Source organism: Pinus tabuliformis, chromosome 5_2 (assembly GCF_031772625.1).
Source record: "Pinus tabuliformis cultivar Carrire ecotype Pingquan chromosome 5_2, CPIR1, whole genome shotgun sequence".
Classification (NCBI taxonomy): Eukaryota; Viridiplantae; Streptophyta; class Pinopsida; order Pinales; family Pinaceae; genus Pinus; species Pinus tabuliformis.
This window is the reverse complement of record NC_142306.1, coordinates 1,135,792,439-1,135,814,502: the sequence shown is the minus strand read 5'-3', so window position 1 is coordinate 1,135,814,502 and position 22,064 is coordinate 1,135,792,439. Positions and strand designations below refer to the sequence as shown.

The 22,064-nt window shown below is 42.9% G+C and overlaps 1 pseudogene; it reads left to right on the top strand.

The window, feature by feature from the left end:
- Positions 1–469: 469 nt before the first annotated feature.
- LOC149163193 (L-aspartate oxidase 2-a, chloroplastic pseudogene) overlaps positions 470–22,064 on the top strand; it is a 41,781-nt pseudogene continuing 20,186 nt past the window's right edge.

Here is a 22,064-nt window from a genome sequence, read left to right as displayed (position 1 = left end):
ATTAGCTAGTGAACCTGCTCCTGTTGCATATGTTTCATGACCAGGCACCATTGTTTCAGCAGGAAATGATGTAAAGAACCTTCTTTCATCTACTCGTCAAGTCTTTATATCCTCTGCAAGTGCTACCAAAGTGGAACCTTCATTAAATGAAATGTTTGAAGCAAGTTCCAGGGCTCTATCAAGGGGTTTAAGGTTGGCACCTAATGGATAGATTCTAAAAAATCAATTCTTGTAGCATGCAAGGGAAGGCAATCAAGAATCAGTGGTATTGGATAAAATAACCAGAGAACTCAAGGATGCACCTGTGCAATCACCTCTGATGAGCAAATTTTTTGGTAGAAAAAGGTGGCATGGAAGAAGTAAACTACCAAATTCCAGATCTTGATGAGGTGCAGCACACTATAGATTTTGGTCAAACAGAGGAGGCGGCCTTGAATGACACAAGCCTTCAATACAAGGAACCCTTCCACAAGATTATCTATGATGAATGCAAAGCATGTACTGGAAAACAATGGCCAGTTATCCATTGCAATGCACTCAGGGAGGAATAAAATGCAAAAACAACTTTCACTACTGTCCCAAACATCGCTGAAGAACTTCACCTATAAGAAAAGGATTGAAAGATATACATTGGGGATATTTGAAAATATGCGATTTCAGAGCCCTCAGCTTTGCATGGCCTCCATAGACAATGAAGAGAGAAAATCTCCAAAGGCAGTTCATGTATCCAAATCAAGTGCCAATTCAATTAAATATTTTGATTTTTCTATCATTGGTAGTGGAGTGGCTGGTCTTAGATATGCCCTTGAAGTTGCAAAACATGGGTCTGTGGCAGTCATCACAAAAGTTGAACCACATGAGAGTGATACAAATTATGCACAAGGTGGTGTTAGTGCAGTTTTTTGCTCCTTCAGATTCTGTTGAGAATCACATTCAGGATACTATTGTTGTTGGTGCATACTTATGTGATAAAGAGACTGTAAAGGTGGTATGCACAGAAGGCCCAGATAGAGTTAAAGAGTTGATCACCATGGGTACATCCTTTGATCATGGTGAAGATGGTAGCTTACATCTTGCTAGAGAGGGGGGCATTCTCATCACCGTACTGTTCATGTAGCAGATATGATAGGAAGAGAGATTGAGCGAGCTCTGTTGAAGGCTGTTGTTAATAACCCCAACATCACCATGTTCGAGCATCACTTTTCCATAAACTTGCTTACGTTTGAAGATGGATCAAATATTTACTATCACGGTGTGGACACATTGAACACCGACACTAATGAGGTGGTCCGCTTCATTTCAAGGGTAACTTTACTTGCATCTGGTGGGGCTGGACATATTTATCCTACTACCACAAATCCTCGTGTTGCAACTGGTGATGGTATTGCGATGGCACATAGAGCATCTGCAGTTATTTCAAATATGGAGTTTGTACAATTTCATCCAACTGCATTAGCTGATGAAGGTCTACCAATTAAACCTCATACATGAGAAAATGCATTTTTAATAAGTGAAGCTGTTTGTGGGGCTGGTGGTATTCTTTACAATCAAGCTATGGAAAGGTTCATGCCACAGTATGATTCCAGAGGAGAACTTGCACCTAGAGATGTGGTGGCACACAGTATTGATGATCAATTAGAGAAACTGAATGAGAGATATGTTCTATTGGATATAAGTCACAGAGCCAAGGAGGAAACATTGTATCATTTCCCCAAATATTGCTACTGAGTGTTTGAAGTATGGCCTTGACATTACAGAAAGTCCTACACCTGTAGTGTCAGCTGCACATTATATGTGTGGTGGGGTTCATGCTAAACTTCATGGAGAGACACCTATAATGGGTATATATGTAGCTGGTGGAGTTGCGTGTACAGGACTTCATGGTGCCAATAGGATTGCAAGCAACTCATTACTTGAAGCACTTGTTTTTGCATAGAAAGCGTTGAAACACATCAGTATTGTTGTAAGCAGTGCATAAAGAAGAAGGCCTTGAATGACACAAAAGGTGAAAAAGTCGAAAACCAAGCGGTGAAAAGGGCACAGGGAAGGCAAAAAGTCGGAAACCAAAAAGCCAAAATTTAAATCAGAGACATCTACCAGGGCAGAGAAACAAGGTTTGATTTCCCGTTTTTCACTTTAGTTATGATCTGCAGCTACAGTTGTCATATTTTTATTGATCTTCAAAAAAGTTTCAAGTGAAATAATGAAACGCTTTTCTGTCTATAGAACAGATGGACGGTTCATTTCATATCGAAGGATTTTAGTTGTAACAGCTCCCCATTTGGATCGATTTGTTTTCCCATAGTGGAGCTTATTTATGGCATAAAAAATCATTTGTAAACGGTTCTGAGTTCTGGAAAACAGTGGGAGAGCTGTGAAGGAAAACTTCACTATACATTTTTTTGATAGGGATTTAATGAAAAGATATAGCTCTGACCCCTGAGATTCTTGTGGTGTGAATTCAGCATTTGTTTTTTCCTTTGTTTCATATGTAGCTTGTTATGTTTCCATTTCATTTTATAATCATTTCTAAATGAATACTTTTAAGTGAGAAAGGCAGAATCTAGTTTGCTGCTCTGCCTTGGGAAGGTATTCATGTTTTGTGTTTTCTTCTGTTTGATAAGGATTCATCTATTGCCCTTGTCAACCTCTCAACGTTCTTTTCATTCCATATAATGTCAAAATTGAATGCTAAATTTATTGCCTGTCTTGCCTCCTGAGATAATCTATGTCTCGAATTTAATTTCCCTGCTTATGTTATTCTTGATCCCATGCTACCCAGAAAACCCAGACATTTATCAAATTCCCTCTTTTCCTATCCATTTACTAGCCTAAAATAAGTTCCCATTTTTAATCATCTCGCCCCCGATTTCTCATTTTATCGAGATTGACTGGAGAGAGCCCTCTCCTGTCCTCGTAGGGCTAGCTACGAGGCTGAGCTTGGTTTGATGTTGCCTCGAGTTTTTGCCTTTTTCAGCCTGAGGCAGATTCGAGCTCTAACATGATCTATCTCTATTAAAGGTTTCATCAAGAAGTCATTTGTTGAGTTACCCATCTGTCCAAGATTCGTCCACAACCATCTGATTGATTTGCTTGAGGCCGTTTTACTGCTTGTTTTCTTGCTGATTGGTTTTTAGTGCTTGGTTATCGAACCAGTTCTTCATATTGATTTGATTTCCACACTATTCAAACATAGATCACATTTGTTTGGATCAGTCAGTTTTACACTTGCTTGTTTGTCATTATATTTCCAAAAAAAAAAAATATTGCATTCATATAGCATACGAAAGTGAAAGTGCATTTGCATTACTGAATTTTCATGATTGAAGAATTGGAAAGCGAACTTTAAATCTTTCATTAGTAGTATTGATGCATTGCGAGATAAGTGTATTGATGCATTGTGTTTCTTAGTTCTTGCATTTGCTTGTCTTGGTTTGCGTTCGCTTGGAATTGAACTCTTTACCCTCCTTTAGGTAGTTGTTCATCGAAACAAATGATTTTTTACTCATTATAGCTGCATCCTAGGGATTGTTGCCATACATTTGGTAGGGCTTGAAAACTGAAACTTAATTCAAGATTAACTCTTAAAATCAATTGAATGAACCTAACAATGCATTGGAACTTAATGCACATTATCTAGAGGTCTAGGCTAGAGACGTGCTCCGGCGTCGTTAAACCTAGTCACTATTGTTTTCGCTTAAGGTTGGGTGATTCCTCCTTCTGTGATTCAATAGCTGCTAGTACGGACTTGTGCTCCCCGTACCGTCGAGTATATATCGGGAGACCCCACTAGGTTATCATCCTACATCCATAGGAAGACGAGTCTACTGCCTTACAAATCGTAATGCACTGGACACAAAATTTAGGAAGATTGACTACCGTATGAAAAGTCCTTGGTCATTTCTCTTTCATTTGATCACCAAGGTGTATATGCAGTTTTATGGTTCGTCTAGTAAACCTCTTGTCTAGTACTCCAGAGTAGTCACTTTCATTCCTTTTCGACTCCTTAAAAGAAAAGGATCTTTTGAGCACTTGTCCTTTTAGGCTTATTAAACCTCGAAAGCGATAGAGTCACCTTTTCATCCTTTTCTCGACTCTTGAAACATGAAAAGGTCTAGTTTTGTTCCTGTGTCATAAAATTTACTACCCACGAAATATTCTTGGTAACAGTTAGAGTTCTTGGTTCTACTACAAGTACATTTCAATTTTTTTTTAGACGGAAACATTCCCTAAGTCTACCAGCTAAAGTCTTCCCCCAGATGGGAATCTTGGTCCATTTCCTCCTTTTGGAAATTCCAGTGTTTTGTATATGGCAACATTATCCTTGCTTGGGTTAACCATCAGTTTGCTCGTTTGGTTGTTTTCAACCTCGATGGTCCCGAGCGTCATGACTCCTGTTTCCAAAGTTGAGCCTGTGCCTTCTTCCCCTGTTTCTTCATCTTAATCTCCTACTTCACCTGGTGGAAGTTCCACATCTAGTAACCAGAAGACTAAGAAGAAGAAGAAGAAGTTTGATAAGCGCGAGGCCACCCGTGCAACTATTGCTCTAATTACATCTCAGGTCGGAACACCTTCTGATCCTCCGCGGAAGGTTAAGTTTCCTTGTAAATTATGCAAGGGTGATCGTCTTCTTCGTGATTGTCCTGGCATTCCTAGGATCTTAGAAGTATGGTCTCACGATCTAGCTCATGCCTATCATCTTCTGAAGCTCATGTCGATGTTCAATCCTCAATTCGCAATGGTAAGAAGAAAGGGAAGATTTGATTCCCCTGTAGGCTATGTGAAGGCAACCATCCCCTTCACCTTTGTCTGCTCATGGATAAAGCTTCCGTTGTTTTGGAAAGTATTAGAACTTCTTTGCCTCCACTTCCCATTGGTTATCAGAGGCTCTCTTCAGACCCTCTCCCGGTTGACAAAGAGGTTAACTTAGATTCTTCTCTTGTCCATCCTTCTCTTCCTGAACCTGGCTGTCCTCAGCCTGTTCCTGACCAACCATTGGTCGGAAAGAGTGTCAACTTAGATTCACCACCAGTGTTCCACTCTGTTCCTGAAGAACATCACGATTATATTGTTCATGTTCTTCTCGTCTCGTCAGATTCTCTTGATTCCGAGAATGACCCTCTATCCTAGCTAATCTAGAGAGTCCTTCTTTGGTTCCTGTAGAGCAGGAGGGCACTCCCATGGTGCCCCCACCAAGGCGTTCAGTCGTTTCCTTCGACTGGAGCCATTTGAATGAATTCCGCCTTCCATCCTATATGGCTTTCTAGATTACCATACATGCCTATAATAAGGTATTACCTGGCACTCTCTTGGATGAAGGGGCATCTATTAGTCTCATGCCTTTCCCTACTTGGCAAGCTTTGGGCTCCCCATAGCTTGTGCCGGTCACTCGGAATCTGTTGGCATTTGACAGAGCGGAGGAACCAGTCAACCTTTAAGGATCCTTCCGAAGTTCCTTGTTACTTTGGGAGGAAAAATCGTCTATATAGACGTGATGGTTGTCCAAGGTGCTTTAGATTTCAGTCTTCTCCTTGGCAGTGATTATATTTATGCCATGGGAGCTCTTGTTTCTTCACTTTTTCGTGTGGTTTGTTTTCCGCACGATGGAAGAATGGTAACTATCGATCAATTGTCATTATATAGTCACCCGGTGCTTCTTGTACCACCATCACCCCCCATCAGTTCTTATCTGCAAGAAGTACCTTCCTTGCCACAAGTCAATTATGTGGCTACCTGTTCCATCTCTGCCTCTACTGATGATTATGCAGATGGTCTAGTACATCATGTACTGGGGGCATTGGAACCTGATTTTTCGTTGGTGTCTAATGACATGTGTTCTTCCCAGAGTGTGATTCTTCCATCCTGGGAAGATCTCTTGGGAGTCATGTTTTCATATGACCCATGAACAAGAGCCTGAGGATAGTTTTGACCTTGTGTCAACCTCGTTAAAAAATGAAGCAAGGGCCTGAGGATAGTTTGTTCCCGTCTCAACCTCGTTAACAAATTAAACTAGGCATAGTGAGCACAGTTCCTGATCTTGTGTCAAGCTCATTAAACAATGAATCAAGGTGTTTCGAGGATAGTTCCTTCATTGTGTCAACCTCGCTTTAAAAAATGAAACATTTCCCTCTTGTCGATCGACTCTTTCTTAGGTCTCATCTTTTAAACCTTCATTACATCCACTTCATTGAATGCAATGAAGCTTGGGGGGCATGTACCTCAATTGGGCTATTCTGTCGGGGGAATGTTTATCTAATTCAAGCATAGTTCTCTATGGTTCAAGCTTGCATAAAAATGAACTTGTGTGCCATTATACCTTTTATGGTTTGGTGCGTTAGGTGTTTTCTTGTTTATTGTGTTCTTTGTCTTTTATGCAAGTGTTATGAATATTCACTAATACATTAGTTAATTATGTATTAAGTGGACATTTACAAAAATATAAATCATGGACAAGCATTCATACATAACAAACAAGAATCATATAACATAAATTGATATATATCGTGTGGCACACCGAGGCACTAAAAAATAATGTGTATGTCAAAAAATAATATACATGTTCAGATACATCTGAGACATATGTCTCTCAAAATAATGGAAAAAGAAACCTAGGCAACTACTGTGGTGGGTTCTACCCTCTATAGCAGACCACTACTTGCACTACTCGTCTAAGTAGTCTATGGATTGTTACACAGTAATTTGTCACTGCCTTCATCCCAGTCTTCCTACTGTGTCATGAGTCCAAATCATTCATGCTAATGCCATCTGATATTGCCAAATGACCCACTTTGCCAAAGTTTCTGCATCATCACGACTGTTTTCCAAATAAACGCGCTGATGAGCACTCCAAAACAAACCATACGCGCTACCATCGCGGAAGTACACATGATTCCCGCCATGGTCGGATTACATGAGACAATGTGACTGTTGCTTTTATTTTCCCGCGATGACATGACCTTATCCGTTATGCAGTAGCGATGTCAGCGCTCCAGAACAGTTATGTACCCGCGATGATCCAATTTGGGCGAGTTTGTTCTAACAGTCGAGCTTCTAGATGACTCCAGACCTGGTTGTTGGCCTTGTTTATGTCACCCTCCCTTCTCTGGCATGGCTGTTCCGTCATTTGTGCTACCTTCCTTGGAGATAAGCTCATCTTCCCACCATTCATGAAGACTCCTTCTCCTATTTAAGCTTTCACCATTGCTATGAGCTACTAGTTTTTGGATAGTTTGGAATTCTTAGTCTTTGGAGTGTTGTTGATAGTGTTGTGAGCTTGATAGGTAGCTAGTGTGACAAGTGTGGGATTTTTTGAGAGCTTGAGGAAGGTTGTGAAGTGCTTTTGATCTTGTGTGAAACTTGTGAGTGAGAGAGACTTGTATTGGGAGATCCATCTTCAAGGGTGAATGCTTGAGGAACATGCTGGCTAGACCCTCCTAAGAAAGCTTGTGACGTCAAGACCTGGGTTGTAAGCTTACTCTATTTCATATTTAATACAATCAATGATGTTTTCCTATGTCTCGTATGCAATGTACTAGATACCTCATGATTTCTTGACTTTATGGGTAAATAGTTCTTTGTTGTACCCGATTATGTGCTTTGTTGTATTTCGTTGCTTTGTTTCAGGTTGATTACTCATTAGGAGAAAGAAGTGAAAGCTGGAGCAGCGCAACGGAACTTCATCGACCACCGGTTGAGGTAGGCCTCCTGTTGTGGAGGTAAATCCCCTCTGCGGACAGAGACGATCCCTACTAACCCAGACCGGGTCTAGCAACAATCAAACAATGCTATCATGGAAGTTCCTAATTGCAAATAAAAAGTGGATGGTAAGAACCTACTTGGATTCCAACGCTAATGGTCGTAGAAGAGACGTTGCTCTCGTTCCTTTGCCTCGGCCGGTCACGATCCCCACAATCTCCGTGATTGGACACCTGCACATGCAAAGAACAAAACAAATACAAGCGTAAAATCCAATAGATGCCATTATATATCAGTCAGAAAAGATATAACTCAACATCAATCATAGGACAATGAGAGTGGAACCATAATGATAGTCATCTATTATTGATAAATAACAAAGAAGAATACAACCATAGTTCTGACGTCAAATCCTCCTTTGGCTGGGTAGTTAGCTACACAAGTCTTGCAAAGCTTGTTGGGATGGGAAACAAACCTCTCTCTCTTGGGTGACAAGAATCTCCTCACTTAGATTTGGCCTTATGGGTGCAAAGAAGGCTCTTGCAGCTTCAAACTCTTGAACTCCTCGAATTCTCTATCACTATGCTAGAACTGGAACTAGCTTGCTCAAGGCATAGAGACAAGCTTTTTTAGATAGAGAGGAAAGAGATAGGATCAACCACATTATTCCTGGGATTGGCTTTATCACTTAGAAACTTCCATGAAAGGTGGCAAACCACTTCCCTTCTATGGAGATTCGAAGCCAAACCATCCTAGCTCAACATAGATTCAGTTGGTGAATGGGTTAAGGAGAACCTTCAGAAGCTTGTTTGTTAAAAACTTTACTCAATTCGGTTGGCGCGAGTGCGACTCTGAGACAGAGCGCCAATGGCGCGCCCTCTTTAGAGGATTTCCCCCATTGGCGTGGGTAGTACACTGTGGACCCGCGCTAATGCAAAAAGAGTTGTTTTCATGGGTATTCTGCAGGAGATGTCTTCAGGGCATATGAAGCTCATACTTAGAGGAATATGATGCAAGTGGTTTCAGGTCATGTCACTTCTCACAGGTCCCGGAATGAGTCCTCCAGTGTGTGGGAGAGGGGTAACAGGGACGGTGACAAATGGTGACAAATTACTGTGTAACAGATGCCCCCTAAAGCATGAGGCTCGAGGGAGAGAAAGGGGTGAAATGCTTTACAAGACCATGCATAACTGAAAACACTGTCGCCGAAGAACCTGCGTAAAGAAGTACAACTGATATCTCAAGTACATGATATATGTGGTATGGGTGCAGCCATCCATAACAGAGCACATAATAATCTAGATCCAAGGTATGGACGCAGCCATCCAATGAGGATCGATAAATAGACTCAGGCATGGTCGCAGCCATCCAGTGAATGAGTCATGTAATGATCATAATAAGCCACAAATCGCAGCCTGGATTCCAATAGACAAAATCCAGGGTCTTGCGCTCCATCTCGACCCGAACAGAGTACAAGTCCAAGCATGTGAATACATGAGTTGAAGTCGAACATGCATGAACATCGTCTGATTACTAGCCAATAGTGAAAACGGTTAACAGATGCGAGAGGTACCACCAATAATGACAATGGCCCTCAAGGTACTACAGGTACAATCTACGGTGTGCGAATGAGTGAGCTGGCGTCGAACACCCGTAGAATCATTCGGTCGGAGGCCAGTGACAAAAACCTCTCGTCGAACATGAAGAACCTGCCATTGAGGCATGCAGGCTCCAAGGCACCAGAAGGGAGTCTCTAGATCAGCTTCCTGGATAATGAGCTGAAGTCGACAGGAAGTGACCTTGATGAAAGGTGGGCCATAGTGTTTCCCACATCAGTGACACAAGAAAGAGGAAGAATGTCGTGGTGAATCAAAATTGTGTGAGGCATCAGGGGGAGGTTGTAATTCTACAGAGGTCAACTTCTCTTGAACATATCGGTGGCACGACAGTGGACTTGGCAGCATTTGACATCAAATGAGCAGAGGTCATGGTGACAAGGCAATGAGTAGATGAGAGGTCAAATAAGATAACCCAAACCCAAGGAGGCTAGTGTAAAACAAGATGAGATGTCCCCACCCAGACACGAATGCAGACAAGTGCCATGTTCAAGAGCGACATACTGCCGACACGACAATAATTATGGGTCCATTTTCCCCACCATTTCTGGTGAGTACCCCAGTTATTTTTAACAAGCTTGACGGGGATACCATATGCTTGTAAGGTGTCATTACGACAGAATCTGATGTCATTAAGTTTTAACAAGTCTGGCAAAGGAAGAACTCGACATCTTTTCCTGTTTAGAGAGTCTGAAAAGATAGCAGAAAAGTGAACTCCAGGGGGGTCCTTTTTTGTAAAGTTGTGTCTCCCAAGCCCGAAAAAGTATAAAACAATGCTCGAAAGAACCGCCCGATCATTACGGTCGAGGAGTACTTTTCATATGTAGTGACTTCGACCCGAAAAAGTAGAAAAGCGGTCAGAAGCGCATCGTTTTGTAGCCAATAACGAGTTCGAAACGAAAAAAACCCGGAGATCTTTTTAAGTTTAAACGGTCGAAAAAAGTGCTTTAAAGGCGACCGCCTCTCGCTTCTTTTAACGAGTTGAGAGGGAGACTCGGCTATCTTTTCGTCTTTAAATGGTCGAAAAAGAGCTGAAAGCAGACCTCCATTTTTATTCTCTTTAAAGAGTCAAAAAGGGAAAATACTCGGCAATATTTTCATATTTTACGAGTCAGAAAAGAGCTTAAGGGTGACTCATCCTAGAGGAACGAGTGGTATAAAGGGTAGCAACTGGTTTCGGCAATGGTGGAACTGCTCAAAACATGTAATGGTTAAGAGGTTGGCTAACAAAACCACTCATAACTGCGGTCCCTCAGGAAAGGTAAAACAACCAAGTGAAAGAATATGATCGGCCAAAGAGATGGTGGCGATGGAATGAAAACAACCAAGGCTCATCTAGCAGAATTTAGCGGATAAAAATGGCAATCACGAGATGTAAATCGGGTATGGGTTCATTTTTACACAAGCTTGAACCATGGAGAACTTTGCTTGGATTCAGTTTCATGTTTACACAAGCTTGAAACGAAAAACTATGCTTGTTATAAGTTCGCATGCCCCCAGCATAATAATGCAAATCGAGGTACATGCCCCCCAAGCTTCATTGCATTCAACAAAGTGGATGAAATTAAGGTTCACGAGATCTTAATTGAAAGACGCGATTGGAAAGGGGAAATTGTTTCATTTTTTAACGAGCTTGACACAAGATCAAGAACTATGCTCGGGACTCTTTGTTTCATTTTTTATCGAGCTTGACCCAAGACAAGGAACTGTGCTCCGACCAAGCCTAGTTTCATTTTTTTAGGAGCTTGACACCGGAAAGGAACTATGCTCCACCCGAACTTCATCATAATGAATAGAAAGTCAAGGCTTCCAAGATTGCCACTCCCGGTGGAAGGGAAACATCTTGGAAGTCAGGGCCCAATGCCCCTAGGACACTATGCACGATGGCGGCATCACTGGATCCAGGCATGGGATAGGTGGCCACGTAGTTGATCTGTGGTGGGGTAGATGCAACTGGTGGATGAAAACTGGGATGGGACGACAACGACGCAGGAGGCATCGGAGAACTAATGAATGACACTTGATCGATAGTCACAATTCTTCCATCGTGTGGAAAGCAAACCACATGGAAAAGCGAAGAAACGAGGGCCCCCATGGTGTAAACATAGTCGCGACCAAGGAGAAGACTAAAGTCTAAAACACCTTGGGTAACCAAGACATCTATATAGACGGTTTTGCCTCCCAAAGTAATAGGGAACTTCAGGAGAACTCCTAGAGATGGACAGGCTCCTCCGTCGAAGGCCAACAGATTCTGAGTGACTGGCCCAAGTTGCGGGGAACCTAAAGCTTGCCAAGTAGTGTACGACATAAGACTGACAGATGCCCCTTCATCCAAAACAGTGCCAGGTACTGCCTTAGCACAGGCATGTACTGTGATCTGGAAAGGCATATGGGATGGAAGGCGACTGGCGATCAGGCGATTCCAATCAAAGGAAGCGACCAGACTACTTGGTGGGGGAATCGTATGATTTCCCCCATGTGCTAAAGGAACTGAAGGAGAACCTTCGGGAGCAGCTGGGTTAGGAGAGTCATTTCGGGACTCAGGAGAATCTGAGGAGACGAGAAGAACATGGGCATGATTCTCTTCCGAAATAGAGTGAGCGAGCGGCGGACTCGAGTCGACACTCTTTCCGACCAATGGTTGGTCTGGAACAAGCTGGGGACAGCCGAATTCGGGAAGAGGGGCCTGGACAAGAGAAGAATTTGAAGCAATCCCTTTGTCAGTAGGGGGACGATCTGCAGCTGCAGAGAGACATTGATATCCAACGGGTAGTTGGGGTGAAGGAGCTATAAGACTTGCCAAAACACTGGAAGCTTTATTTATTAGCGGACAAAGGTGAAGGGGATGATTGCCTTCACAAAGTCTACAGGGGATTCGAATCTTCCCTTTCTCCTTACCATTCCCAACTGATAAGGTAGCATCGCCGTGAGCTTCAGAGGACGATGAGGGGAGGGCCGGATCGTCAGGCCATAGTTCTAGTACCCTGGGAATGCCAGGACAATCGTGAAGAAGATGGTCCTCCTTGCATAATCTACAAGGAAATTTGACCTTCCGTGGAGGAGCAGAAGGTGGCCCGAATTCAGGTGTACTCGGAGTAAGAGCTGTACTTCTAGCCTCTCCCTTGGGAGCCTTCTTCTTCCTCGTCTTCTTCTTCCTCTTAGCCACTGGGTTACTCGAATCGAGACCTTCACCAGGCGAAGTAGAAGATGAGGACGTAGAAGTAGGCGTAGAAGGGGAGAGGTCCACCTTAGAATCAACATGATGTTGTTCAGGTGGAGGGACTGATTGATCAGTAGGTGAGACGACAGGTACCAAAGAGGTGGAGAACAAACAAACTGGCAACCCAATAGTTAACCCTAGGAGGGACAACGTTGCCATATAAGGAACACCAACATTTCCAAAAGGAGAAAAATGACCAGGGTTCCCGTCAGAGGGGATCCCTGGGTTGGTGAACCCCAGAAAAGTTGCCATCGAGAATGAAAAAAAACCTACTCAAGTTAATGCAAACAAGATCTAACCGGGTAAATGTGAACGCGGCTGAATAAAGTTTAAGACAAAGGAACTAAACTTGACCTTTTCATGTTTTAAGAGTCGAGAAAAGGACAAAAAGGTAACTCTAGTCGCCTTTGAATGTTTTAGTGAGCCCGAAGTGACAAATGCTCAGATGAGCCTTTTTGTTTAAGGAGTCTGAAAAGGATCAAAAGTGACTACTCTGGATAGCTAGGAAAAAAGGGTTACCAAACAAATCCGTAAAACTGCATATACACCTTGGTAGTCATATGAAAACCAAGGACTTCCCATACGGCAGTCAATCTTCCCGAATGCTGTGTTCGGTGCGTTACGGCTTGTAAGGCGGCAGACACGGCTTCCTGTGGATAAAGGATGATAACCTAGTGGGGTCTCCCCATATACTCGACGGTACGTGGGAGCTCAAGTCCGTGCTAGACCACTTGTTGCGTCACGGAAGGAGGAATCACCCAACCTTAAGTGAAACAAAAGTGACTAGGTTTAACGATGCCGGAGCACGTCTCTAGCCTAGACCTCTAAACAGTGAGCGTTATGTTCCAATGCGTTTTTAAGTTCATTCAGTTCATTTTATGGTTGATCTTCGATTAGGTTTCAATTTCCAAGTCCTACCGTATGTAATCTCTCACAATTCCCTACATGTAAGCTATATGCCAAAAAGTGTCATTTCGTTCGATGAACACTAACTACGAGAGAGTTGAGAACTTTCAATCAAACAAAATGACCATAAAACAATCAACAACAACCCTAATGCAGCTAATGGCAATTAACAAAACTTTTCTTTAAAGTCACTAATCGCTAACAACAACGAAAAGCTCTAATTTCCATTAACTAATTCAAAGCAAAAGAGATTGTTTGTTTTCTTTTCAATGGCAAAGTGCACTAAACAAATTTTGAGAGATAATAATCATGAGTAAAAGAGACAAACTTCACTCAATGAGAACACAATCAAGTCCCTGAAATACCAAGGCAGTCCTTCAAAACAAAGAAAAACACCAAAGACTTCAATGAGCCATGTGATCTAGGCCCAAAACGAAGCCGAGCGGAATCCAAGTGAAAAAGAAGTAAATCACTTGAATAACGCAATAAAATACTTAACAACCACTGAACAAGTGCAAGAGAGTAACCAAAAAGTCGACTGGAATGATAGAAGACCAAAAATTCGACACGCAAAGCCACTAGATGTCCTAGGGCTAAAACGTGAAATCGATAGAAAATGGCAAACACCCAAAGTATGCAAATGTAATCTATGCACACTTTTCATTCATATCCTGAAAATGAGAATTCTAATTATGCAAGTGTGATCTATGCAAGAGAATTCTCAAACACACGATGATTCTAATGTAATCTAAGAACCAATCAAGTGCAAATCAAGAAAAACGGGTGTGAGTTCCAAAGATCATAAACTAAAAACACTCAAAGGTGATTAACACTCATACACAATTTAGCCCCTCGCCCCTCCCCCCGGCGAATGAGGGGGAAATTTTTTTGCAAAAAGAAAAGCAAAAAGATGCAAAATTGTGAAAATACTGAGACAAACCTCCAAGTAATGATCAAAGAAAATCAAATTAATAATTTGCCAAAAAAAACTCAAAACCAGTCAAACAAGACTCTGACACACTCAAGTGATTGAAAAAGGTGTAGCTAGACACAAAACCCAAGCTTGGAAGGCTGCAAACAAGCAAACTAGAAAAGTTCACAGGCCTGGCGCGACTGTCAGGTGGAAAACTAGCGCCAATTGAGGATTGGCGCGGGCTATACACTGGCAAGTGGTGCCAATTGGCGTGACTGTCATGCAAAAAAGAGCGCCAATCAAGTTTGCTAGCTTAAAAATAAAAACAAGCAGTCCAAGGCTTGGTCGACAGTATCCAGACAGACCAGGCAGCAAGAGACAACAGAGCATCCAACCCAGAAAGCTATCTAAGCAATCAAAACAAGAGAAACCAAAGAGACAAGACAAACTCCAAGTTGTTTAGTTCGTAAACCAAACCGGAGATTGACTGAAGTGGCGTTGATCTACTTCGCTAATGTAAAGCAATAGCGTTTTGAAGGCTATCTGGCCGTACTTCAGGCTCCATCTAAAGTTTACAAATCAAACAACAAGCTAACTCCCTAGTGGAGTCACCAAATTGTTGTGGAGGTAAATCCCCTCTGCGGACAGAGACAATCCTTACTAGCCTAGACCGGGTCTAGCAACAATCAAACAATGCTATCAGGCAAGTTCCTAATTGCAAATAAAAAGTGGATGGTAAGAACCTACTTGGATTCCAACGCTAATTTTCGTAGAACAGACGTTCCTCTCGTTCCTTTGCCTCGGTCGGTCACGATCCCCACGATCTCCGTGATTGGACACCTGCACATGCAAAGAACAAAACAAATACAAGCGTAAAATCCAATAGATGCAATTATATATCAGTCAGAAAAGATATAACTCAACATCAATCATAGGACAATGAGAGTGGAACCATAATGATAGTCATCTATTATTGATAAATAACAAAGAAGAATACAACCATAGTTCTGATGTCAAATCCTCCTTTGGTTGGGTAGTCAGCTACACAAGTCTTGCAAAGCTTGTTAGGATGGGAAACAAACCTCTCTCTCTTGGGTGACAAGAATCTCCTCACTTAGATTTGGCCTTATGGGTGCAAAGAAGGCTCTTGCAGCTTCAAACTCTTGAACTCCTCGAATTCTCTATCACTATGCTAGAACTGGAACTAGCTTGCTCAAGGCATAGAGACAAGCTTTTATAGATAGAGAGGAAAGAGATAGGATCAACCACATTATTCATGGGACTGGCTTTATCACTTAGAAACTTCCATGAAAGGTGGCAAACCACTTCTCTTCTATGGAAATTCGAAGCCAAACCATCCTAGCTCAACATAGATTCAGTTGGTGAATGGGTTAAGGAGAACCTTCAGAAGCTTGTTTGTTAAAAACTTTACTCAATTCGGTTGGCGTGAGTGCGACTCTGAGACAGAGTGCCAATGGTGCGCCCTCTTTAGAGGATTTCCCCCATTGGCGCGCGTAGTACACTATGGATCCGCGCTAATGCAAAAAGAGCTGTTTTCATGGGTATTCTGCAGGAGATGTCTTCAGGGCATATGAAGCTCATACTTAGAGGAATATGATGCAAGTGGTTTCAGGTCATGTCACTTCTCACAGGTCCCGGAATGAGTCCTCTAGTGTGTGGGAGAGGGGTAACAGGGACAGTGACAAACGGTGACAAATTACTGTGTAACAGATGCCCCCTAAAGCATGAGGCCCGAGGGAGAGAAAGGGGTGAAATGCTTTACAAGACCATGCATAACTGAAAACACTACCGCCGGAGAACCTGCGTAAAGAAGTACAACTGATATCTCAAGTACATGATATATGTGGTATGGGCGCATCCATCAATAACAGAGCACATAATAATCTAGATCCAAGATATGGACGCAGCCATCCAGTGAGGATCGATAAATAGACTCAGGCATGGTCGCAGCCATCCAGTGAATGAGTCATGTAATGATCATAATAAGCCACAAATCGCAGCCTGGATTCCAATAGACAAAATCCAGGGTCTTGCACTCCATCTCGACCCGAACAGATATAAGTCCAAGCATGTGAATACATGAGTTGAAGTCGAACATGCATGAGCATCGTCTGATTACCAACCAATAGTGAAAACTGTTAACAGACACGAGAGGTACCACCAATAATGACAATGGCCCTCAAGGTACTACAGGTACAATCTACGGTGTGCGAATGATTGAGCTGGCGTCGAACACCCGTAGAATCATTCGGTCGGAGGCCGACGAAAACCTCTCGTCGAACACGAAGAACCTGCCATTGAGGCATGTAGGCTCCAAGGCACCAGAAGGGAGTCTCTAGATCAGCTTCCTGGATAATGAGCTGAAGTCGACAGGAAGTGACCTTGATCAAAGGTGGGCCATAGTGTTTCCCACATCAATGACACGAGACAGAGGAAGAATGTCGTGGTAAAACAAAATTATGTGAGGCATCAGGGGGAGGTTGTAATTCTGCAGAGGTTAACTTCTCTTGAACATATCGGCGGCACGACAGTGGACTTGGCAGCATTTTACATCAAATGAGCAGAGGTCATGGTGACAAGGCAATGAGTAGATGAGAGGTCAAATAAGATAACCCAAACCCACGGAGTCTAGTGTAAAACAAGATGAGATGTCCCCACCCAGACACGAATGCAGACAAGTGCCATGTTCAAGAGCGACATACTGCCGACACGACAATAATTATGGGTCCATTTTCCCCACCATTTCTGGCGAGTACCCTAGTTATTTTTAACAAGATTGACAGGGATAGGATATGCTTGTAAGGTGTCATTATGACAGAATCCGATGTCATTAAGTTTTAACGAGTCTGACAAAGGAAGAACTCGGCATCTTTTTCTGTTTAGAGAGTCTGAAAAGACTGCAGAAAAGTGAACTCCAGGGGGGTCCTTTTTCGTAAAGTTGTGTCTCCTGAGCCCGAAAAAGTATAAAACAATGCTCGAAAGAACCGCCCGATCATTATGAACGAGGAGTACTTTTCATATGTAGTGACTTCAACCTGAAAAGGTAGAAAAGCGGTCAGAAGCACATCGTTTTGTAGCCAATAACGAGTTCGAAACGACAAAAACCCGGCGATCCTTTTAAGTTTAAACTGTCGAAAAAAGAGCTTTAAAGGCGACCGCCTCTCACTTCTTTTGATGAGTTGAGAGGGAGACTCGGCTATCTTTTCGTCTTTAAACGGTCGGAAAAGAGCTGAAAGCAGACCTCCATTTTTATTCTCTTTAACGAGTCAAAAAGGGAAAATACTCGGCAATCTTTTCATATTTTACAAGTCAGGAAAGATCTTAAAGGTGACTCATCCTAGAGGAATGAGTGGTATAAAGGGTAGCAACTGGTTTCGACAATGGTGGAACTGCTCAAAACATGTAATGGTCAAGAGGCTGGCTAACAAAACCACTCATAACTGCGGTCCCTCAGGAAAGGTAAAACAACCAAGTGAAAGCATATGATCAGCCAAAGAGATGGTGGCGATGGAATGAAAACAACCAAGGCTCATCTAGCAGAATTTAGCGGATACAAATGGCAATCACGAGATGTAAATCGGGTATGGGTTCATTTTTACACAGGCTTGAACCATGGAGAACTTTGCTTGGATTCAGTTTCATGTTTACACAAGCTTGAAATGAAAAACTATGCTTGTTATAAGTTCGCATGTCCCCAGCATAATAATGCAAATCGAGGTACATGCCCCCCAAGCTTCATTGCATTCAACAAAGTGGATGAAATGAAGGTTCACGAGATCTTAATTGAAAGACGCAATTGGAAAGGGGAAATTGTTTCATTTTTTAACGAGCTTGACACAAGATCAAGAACTATGCTCGGGACTCTTTGTTTCATTTTTTATCGAGCTTGACCCAAGATAAGGAACTGTGCTCCGACCAAGCCTAGTTTCATTTTTTAAGGAGCTTGACACTGGAAAGGAACTATGCTCCACCCGAACTTCATCATAATGAATAGAAAGTTGGGGCTTCCAAGATTGCCACTCCCGGTGGAAGGGAAACATCTTGGAAGTCAGGGCCCAATGCCCCTAGGACACTATGCACAATGGTGGCATCACTTGATCTAGGCATGGGATAGGTGGCCACGTAGTTGATCTGTGGTGGGGTATATGCAACTGGTGGATGAAAACTGGGAGGGGATGACAACGATGCAGGAGGCATTGGGGGACTAACGAATGACACTTGATCGATAGTCACAATTCTTCCATCGTGTGGAAAGCAAACCACACGAAAAAGCGAAGAAACGAGGGCCCCCATGGCGTAAACATAGTCGCGACCAAGGAGAAGACTAAAGTCTAAAACACCTTGGGTAACCAAGACATCTATATAGACGGTTTTGTCTCCCAAAGTAATAGGGAACTTCGGGAGAACTCCTAGAGATGGACAGGCTCCTCCGTCGAAGGCCAACAGATTCTAAGTGACTGGCCCAAGTTGCGGGGAACCTAAAGCTTGCCAAGTAGTGTACGGCATAAGACTGACAGATGCCCCTTCATCCAAAACAGTGCCAGGTACTGCATTAGCACAGGCATGTACTGTGATCTGGAAAGGCATATGGGATGGAAGGCGACCAGCGATGAGGCGATTCCAATCAAAGGAAGCGACCAGACTACTTGGTGGGGGAATCGTATGATTTCCCCCATGTGCTAAAGGAACCAAAGGAGAACCTACGGGAGCAGCTGGGTTAGGAGAGTCATTTCGGGACTCAGGAGAATCTGAAGAGACGAGAAGAACATGGGCGTGATTCTCTTCCGAAACAGAGTGAGCGAGTGGTAGACTCGAGTCGACACTCTTTCCGACCAATGGTTGGTCTGGAATAAGCTGGGGACAGCTGGGTTCAGGAAGAGGGGCTGGACAAGAGAAGAATTTGAAGCAATCTCTTTGTCAGCAGGGGGACGATCTGCAGCTGCAGAGAGACGTTGATATCCAACGGGTAGTTGGGGTGAAGGAGCTATAAGACTTGCCAAAACACTGGAATCTTTATCCATGAGCAGACAAAGGTGAAGGGGATGATTGCCTTCACAAAGTCTACAGGGGATTTGAATCTTCCCTTTCTCCTTACCATTCCCGACTGATAAGGTAGCATCGCCCTGAGCTTCAGAGGACGATGAGGGGCGGGCCGGATCGCGAGACCATACTTCTAGTACCCTGGGAATGCCAGGACAATCGCGAAGAAGATGGTCCTCCTTGCATAATCTACAAGGAAATTTGACCTTCCGCGGAGGAGCAGAAGGTGGCCCGACTTCAGGTGTACTCGGAGTAAGAGCTATACTTCTAGCCTCTCCCTTGGGAGCCTTCTTCTTCTTCGTCTTCTTCTTCTTCTTCTTAGCCACCGGGTTACTCGAATCGAGACTTTCACCAGGCGAAGTAGAAGATGAGGACGTAGAAGTAGGCGTAGAAGGGGAGAGGTCCACCTTAGAATCAACATGATGTTGTTCAGGTGGAGGGACTGATTGATCAGTAGGTGAGACGACAGGTACCAAAGAGGTGGAGAACAACCAAACTGGCAACCCAATAGTTAACCCTGGGAGGGACAACGTTGCCATATAAGGAGCACCAACATTTCCAAAAGGAGCGAAATGACCAAGGTTCCCGTCAGAGGGGATCCTTGGGTTGGTGAACCCCGGAAAAGTTGCCATCGAGAATGAAAAAAAACCTACTCAAGCTAATGCAAACAAGATCTAACCGGGTAAATGTGAACGCGGCTGAATAAATTTTACGACAAAGGAACTAAACTTGACTTTTTCATGTTTTAAGAGTCGAGAAAAGGACAAAAAGGTGACTCTAGTCGCCTTCGAATGTTTTAGTGAGCCCGAAGTGACAAATGCTCAGATGAGCCTTTTTGTTTAAGGAGTCTGAAAAGGATCAAAAGTGACTACTCTGGATAGCTAGGAAAAAAGGGTTACCAAACAAATCCGTAAAACTGCATATACACCTTGGTAGTCATATGAAAACCAACGACTTCCCGTATGGCAGTCAATCTTCCCGAATGCTGTGTTCGGTGCGTTACGGCTTGTAAGGCGGTAGACACGGCTTCCTGTGGATAAAGGATGATAACCTAGTGGGGTCTCCCCATATACTCGACGGTACGTGGGAGCTCAAGTCCGTGCTAGACCACTTGTTGCGTCACGGAAGGAGGAATCACCCAACCATCATCGCGTTTTTTAATTTAACAGTCGCGCTGTCATCGCACCACCCTTTTTGTAATTTCCTGTTCATCGCGTTATTACACCTAATAGTCGCGACGGTTCTGTAAAAAGCACCATTGCGGAAAAGGTGTGTACTTCCGCGCTAACATCGCATTGTTGCTACGCGTCGTTCTTTATCAGCACTTTGTTGCTGAGTATTACCCGCACTGATTGCTGTAGAATTGAATTTCTTCAATTCTGCCTCCTAAATCTGTTAGTCTTGCTAACCCCTGCTATTCTCACTTGGTTTATGACTTGTTTTTCAGTGTTTAGAGGTTGAAGCACTCTCTTGTGAGTTTTGTTGAGCGAATCTTGCCTTTTTGCTTTGTGACCTAGTTTTATTGTTCCAAGTTTGTTGGATCAGCTTTGCTTGGTTGCTTGTTTGCAAAGATTCGTTTGCTGCTTGCTGTTGGTTTTATTGAGCCTTCCCCTTTGCTTACTTTTGGTTGATCATCTAGTGATCGTTGTTGAACCAATCATTGCATTGTTTCGATTTCTCTTCACTACCCAGACATAGATTACAATTGTTTGGGGTCAACCGTTTTTCCACATTTGTCTGTTGCTTACTGATTTCTTTAGATCAAAGGCATCAAAATCAAAAATTGCATCTCATTTAGCATGCGAAAGTGAAAGAAAAATTTCATTTCAAGTTGCATATTGAAAAGTGAATGTTTAGATCTCTCATTAGTAGTATTCATGCATTTTAGGAATTGACGTTTGTTTGCATTGAGTGACTGTGTTTTGCCTTGGTTTTCTTGGTTTGGGAATGATCTCTCTACCCTCCTGTAGGTAGGTGTTCATCGAAGAAAAAGGATACTTCATTCATTCTAGCTGCATCCTAGGATTTGTTATACACATACGGTAAGGCTTGAAAACTGAAACATAATCCAAGATCAATTTTAAAATGAACTAAATAAATCTAAAAACGCATTGGGACATAACACACACATTTAGAGGTCTAGGCTAGAGATGTGCTCCGGCATCGTTAAACCTAGTCACTTTTGTTTCCACTCAAGGTTGGGTGATTCCTCCTTCTGTGACTCAATAGTGGTCTAGTACGGATTTGAGCTCCCATGTACCGTCGAGTATATGGGGAGACCCCACTAGGTTATCATCCTTAATCCATAGGAAGCGTGTCTGCCGCCTTACAAGCCGTAACGCACCGAACACAGCATTCGGGAAGATTGATTGCCGTACAGAAAGTCCTTGGTTTTCATATGACTGCCAAGGTGTATATGCAGTTTTACGGATTTGTTTGGTAAACCTTTTTGCCTAGTTTGCCAGAGTAGTCACTTTCGTTCCTTTTCAGATTCCCTAAAAGAAAAGGTCCATCTGAGAACTTGTCACTTCAGGCTCATTAAATATTCGAAGGCGACTAGAGTCATCTTTTGTCCTTTTCTTGACTCTTTAAAAATGAAAAGGTCAAGTTTTGTTCCTGTGTCTTAAAATTTATTTGGCCACGATTCACATTT